This window comes from Hesperophylax consimilis, chromosome 17, assembly GCF_061612785.1.
Source record: "Hesperophylax consimilis isolate HC1 chromosome 17, BYU_Hcon_1.0, whole genome shotgun sequence".
NCBI lineage: Eukaryota > Metazoa > Arthropoda > Insecta > Trichoptera > Limnephilidae > Hesperophylax > Hesperophylax consimilis.
In genome coordinates, this window is record NC_142852.1 from 13246096 (window position 1) to 13252095 (window position 6000).

The 6000-nt window shown below is 35.5% G+C and overlaps 2 non-coding genes across 2 annotated transcripts; both read left to right on the top strand.

Moving 5' to 3' along the window:
- The first annotated feature begins 3257 nt into the window (after positions 1-3257).
- LOC149416028 (5S ribosomal RNA) lies at positions 3258-3376 on the top strand. The gene has a single exon (XR_016303717.1). It is a non-coding gene; the product is annotated as a 5S ribosomal RNA (ribosomal RNA).
- Positions 3377-3698: 322 nt separating this feature from the next.
- LOC149416029 (5S ribosomal RNA) lies at positions 3699-3817 on the top strand. The gene has a single exon (XR_016303739.1). It is a non-coding gene; the product is annotated as a 5S ribosomal RNA (ribosomal RNA).
- The last annotated feature ends 2183 nt before the right edge of the window (positions 3818-6000 follow it).

Here is a 6000-nt window from a genome sequence, read left to right on the forward strand (position 1 = left end):
AAACCTTTTTCATGTTCCGTGTGCAGCTATGCGTGTTGTCAGAAGGGTCAGCTGAATAGGCACATGCTGACTCACAGTGGAGAAAAACCTTTTTCATGTTCAGTGTGCAACTATGCGTGTAATCAGAAGGGTCAACTGAAGAGCCACATGCTGACTCACAGTGGAGAAAAACCTTTTTCATGTTCCGTGTGCAGCTATGCGTGTTGTCAGAAGGGTCAGCTGAATAGGCACATGCTGACTCACAGTGGAGAAAAACCTTTTTCATGTTCAGTGTGCAACTATGCAAGTTATCAAAAGAGCCACCTAACGAAACACATGCTGACTCACTGTGGAGAAAAACCTTTTTCATGTTCGGAGTGCAAATATGTAAGTTATCAACAGGGTAACCTGAAAAGACACATGCAAACTCACAGTGGAGAAAAACCTTTTTCATGTTCCAGGTGCAACTATGAATGTAATCGAAAAGATTATCTAAAGAGCCACATGCTGACTCACAGGGGATAAAAACCTTTTTCATGTTCCTTGTGCAACTATGCACGTAACCAAAAAAGTCTCCTTAAAATACACATGCGGATTCACGGTGGAGAAAAACCTTTTTCATGTTCCGTGTGCAACTATGCATGTTATCAAAAGACGACCTAACAAACCACATGCTGATTCACAGTGGAGAAAAACCTTTTTCATGTTCCAGGTGCAACTATGCATGTTATCGAAAGGATAATCTAAAGAGCCACATACTGACTCACAGTGGAGAAAAACCTTTTTCATGTTCCGCTTGCAACTATGCGTGTTATCAGAGAGGTCGACTGAACAGCCACATGCGGATTCACAGTGGAGAAAAACCTTTTTAATGTTCCGTGTGCAACTATGCATGTTATCGAAAGAGTGACCTAACAAACCACATGCCGGTTCACAGTGGAGAAAAACCTTTTTCATGTTCCGTGTGCAACTATGCGTGTTTTCGAAAGGGTCAGCTAAAGAGGCACATGCTGACTCACAGTGGAGAAAACTTCTTTCATGTTTGGAGTGCAACTATACAAGTTATCAACAAGGTAACCTGAAGAGACACTTGCTGACTTGAAGTGGAGAAAAACTTTTTTCATGTCCCGTGTGAAACATTTCATTTTATCAAAACGCTTACCTAAAGACTCGCATGCTAACCCACAGTGGCGAAAAACTTCTGTTATGTTCCAAGTGCACATATTAATGTAATTATAAAGGCAATTTGAAGCGCATGTTGACTCACTACGGAGAAAACTTTTTCTTGTTCCTTGTTCATCAATGTATATTCTCAAAACGCACATCTTAAAAGCCACATGTTGACTCACAGTGGCGACAAATCTTTTTCATTTTCCAAGTGCACATATTCAGTTTATTGGGAAGGCCACCGTACCCCCCATATAGGACATTTGTCGGAACACATGCTGACTCAAGCGGAGAAAAACCCCCTTTTCTCGTTCCGAGTGCAACTATGCAAGTTTTCAACAGTGTAACTTGAAGAAAAACTTGCTGACTTACAGTTGAGAAAAATCTTTTTCGTTTTCTGGCTCCAATTATTCATGTTCTCATAAGAAAGATTTGAAAAAACACGTGCGCACTCACATGGTTTTCATATGCAATTTTGCATTTTATTGAAAAGACTCTTTGACTGGACACTTTTCTTGTTCCTTGCGTTAACATTCACCTTCACGAAAACTTTTTACAGAATAAATTCTAGTTATAGATATGATATGTTTCACCTGAGATTTACCAGTATATAATTTTATAATGGTCAAAATATTTATAACCTTTCGATTTCTTTGATTTTTTTCTGAATCGCATTGTAAAAGATTAGATTTTTTTAAAACTTAAATGTACGTGTAACTTAAATGTAAATGTACGTGTAACTTAAATGTAAATGTATGCGTAAAAAAGATAATTATGTCATGCTACTAACACGAAAATCAAAATATATGTGTACAGTAATGTATTTAATTATTTAGTATTTTTTTATGCAAACCGCATAGATAAAATGTAATCTTGTTTTTATTTTATATGCCCGTAGTTTGTTTATGTCTAGGTACAATAATATAATAACTTATATATATTATCCACGCACAGGCTGGGCCTTAGTGGGTTCCAAAACAATACTTAAAAAAATATACTTAATTTAATCACTTTTGTTCAAACTTTGTTTCCTTTGAACATTATACATTATTAAACAATATAATAAACAACATCATATTTAATAAAATAATATAATAAAACATAAAACAAACATTCTTTTCAACTTTATAAATGTTTTTAGGAATTGCAGGTTAATGTTTATTATCTGGTTTATAGTAATATCCCTTAAAAGGTCGGATTTGTTACAGAAGAGCTATTGCCAAGGACCCTTTCTTCAGAGAATCCCTACCTGGAGTGTCATAAACCACACCCTTCCTTTTGTGTTCCTTGTCTGGGGTACCTGGGGTTTTTCTACTCTTTCGAAAGTGTGCGGGAGAGGTCAAAGGGCTATAGTTAACGTTTGCTTTTCAACCAGTGAACATTCTAAATATTCTGAACATTATTGAACAACGTTCTTGTAGTGAGTTTTTTCGAGGTTTGTGAGATTTGTGCGAGTTTGTCTTCTACAGCATTAACAAGCCATGCTCGTGCAGGTTCGAGTTCAAGGCAGAAGGAAATGGTGTATTTAATTGACCACATGTCTCATCAAATCACTGGCAATAAATTACCATGTAACTGTCAAGTTTTACGCAGCTTATTTTATAATATACGGCAAGTGAAATTAAACACCAGAGAAGCTTCAATACTTACAATACAGGAAGTTGTATTTTTTTTGGGAGAAAGCTAAGATACCAACCAAACACTTTCAAGATTGTGTTTCTAAAAGCACAGCTCAAAAAAAAAAAATGGGTGTGTCAAGCCTACGCAAGACAGAAGTGAAACTTCTAGTATTCTTCTCTCTCTCTCTTTTCATTTCATTCTCTCTTTTTTTCTGTCTATTGACATATTTATAAGTAGCATGTGATAAAAAAAATTAAAAGTTATAAAAAAAGAAAAAAAAAATTAGTTATAGCGGGGATCGAACCTCGGTTCTTCACGACCACAGTCGTGCGCTCTGCCTGTAGACAGCGAAGATGAGTTAGGAGAGTGAGTTAAACTAGGTATATAATATTTACACCTTGCTAATGTTTTCAGTATTATTAGGGCTTTTTTATACTAATTTTCATATATTTATTGGCAGGTAGAGTAGAAATTAATATTGTTTAGCGTTTGCCAACGACCATACCATGTTGAACACACCGGTTCTCGTCCGATCACCGAAGTTAAGCAACATTGGGCGCGGTCAGTACTTGGATGGGTGACCGCTTGGGAACACCGCGTGCCGTTGGCCTATTTTTTATTTTAATTTCATGTTTTTTTTATTTTTTTATCATTACTATAATTAATAATATCATAAAATTCTTTAACTTTTCAAGTATGCTACAGGCCTAAAATATTACTTAGTGGATTGATATTATGGTCAACCATTGAAAAAAAAAATTCCTACAAACTTATTAATGTAATTACGATCTTTTTCAAGCGCGTATGTAATGATTATTTTTATCAACCTCGCACACACCTTGCTAATTTTTTCAATATTATTAGGGCTTTTTTATACTAATTTTCATATATTTATTGGCAGGTAGAATAGAAATTAATATTGTTTAACTTTTGCCAACGACCATACCATTTTGAACACACCGGTTCTCGTCCGATCACCGAAGTTAAGCAACATTGGGCGCGGTCAGTACTTGGATGGGTGACCGCTTGGGAACACCGCGTGCCGTTGGCCCATTTTTTATTTTAATTTTATGTTTTTTTTCATTTTTTTATCGTTAACATCATAAAAAATTTTATATCATTCTTTAACTTTTCAATTATGCTACAGGCCTAAAATATTACTTAGTGGATTGATATTATGGTCAACCATTAAAAAAAAAAAATTCCTTAAAAACAAAAAAATAATATTCCATGGCCGAGAATCGAACTCGGATCAACTGCTTCGAAAGCAACTATGCTGACCATTACACCACCAACGCCAGTTGTCGAGATGAGCTAAGAAGCATTTATATTTTACTTCAAAACTTTTACTACATCAAATGAACTTTAATCGGTCCCGCATTTTCGTTTCGGTCATGAGTTGGTTTTACTCCTCGAAATTGCATGACGCGCGTAAAGAAGTTTCACTTCAAAAAAAAGTAGAAGCTTTCAAGTCAGCCCTTGATGACCTTTTTGATATTGCTCATCAGGATGCATTAAAAAACACTGTTGAAGAAGACAAGCAGTTTTTGTTACTCTAGAGAAAAAAGGGACGTCCTGGCTGCATGGGAGGCGTCGACATGAATTTAATAAAATCACAACAACGAAGAGGAAAAAGACATGCAGCTGAAATGGCGAGATCGGAAAAATCACAAAAAAGTAGGTTAGTAGAGTTTTTCTCTCTTTTTTCACGTTTTCCCCATCCTTTTTCTCTTGAGATTATTTGACTTGATGCCTATTCCGTGAGTGCTTTGCTGCTTTTTTACCGCTTAGTGGGTTTTTTCCTTTTTTTTAAAGATGTAAATTTAATTGCACAACTGGAATCTTCAACAAGCAGCACATCAGAAGAAGAGGAACAAGAAGAGATGGAGGTGAATTTTCCCGACACAGAGGAAGGAGAGCCAGAAATAAAGAAAAAGAAGTAGGCGAGGAAGTGTAGAGATTATTTCCGAAAGATTGGCTATATTGTTAGAGAGATGTAGTATTTCAGATAGAGACGCAGTTCGAATAATATCAGCTACTGCAGAGGCGTTAGGTTTTGAGTCACAGAATTTAATTGTATGTAGAAGTTTAATACGACTTCGCAGACAGCTATTCCGAAAACAAAGGACTGAGCTTATCAAACATAGATTCAAAAATTCTGATTTAGAAGGAGCTGCTGTGCACTGGGACGGAAAATTACTTCCAGATATTTTGAGTAAAGAAAATGTAGAAAGGGTAGCGGTTTTGAATAGTTGTGGGGATGAAGAACAGTTGATAGGAGTTCGTCAGCTTGAAAACGGTACTGGAATTACTCAATTTTCAGCAGTTGAAGAGTGGGGGGCAGTTGAGAAAATCCAGGCAATGTGTTTTGATACCACTGCGGTAAATACTGGTCGCTTCAACGGAACCTGCGTTTTGTTGGAGCAATTATTAGAAAAAAATCTTCTTTATTTAGCATGTCGTCACCATATTTTAGAAATTATTCTAAAATCAGTTTTTGATTTGCAAATGGGCATAACTACTGGACCCCACTCAAATATTTTTAAAAACATTCAAACTGGGTGGTCGAAGCTAGACAAGACAAAATATAAAACTGCTATTGTAGATAAAAATATTAGACATAAAATAGGGAATTCAGATGAAATATAATTTTTTCTTACAGAACAATTAAAAAACCAACAGCCAAGGGATGATAACAAAGAATTAATTCAAGTTTCGTTAGTTGTGTTACGACGTACTCCCCCAAAAAATACTTTTGTCAAAGTTCCTGGTGCCATTCATCACGCTAGATGGATGGCAAAGGTCATTTATTATATCAAAATATATCTTTCCAGGGATCAATTTACATTAACAAATTTAGAAAAAAAAGCTATCACTGACATTGGTTTAATTTTAGTAAACCTTTATGTAAAAGCGTGGTTTAACGCCCCCAAACCCACTTTGGCCCCCAACCAAGACCTACAATTTTTAAAGTTTCTTGTAAAATATAGAGAAATCGATAAAGAACTTGCAGACAAGACACTGTCTAAAATGATAAATCATTTGTGGTACCTCAATTCTGAGCAAGTCGCATTTTCTTTCTTCGATGAAAATTTTGAAAAAAGTGTCAAAACAAGCATGGCTGTTAAAATTTTACAATTAATTCCAATTGAAGAACAAACATGTGATAGGGATGTGAAAGCAAAACTCAGTGTCCATCAAGTGGATAATTTATTGGATAAAGATATCGATTTT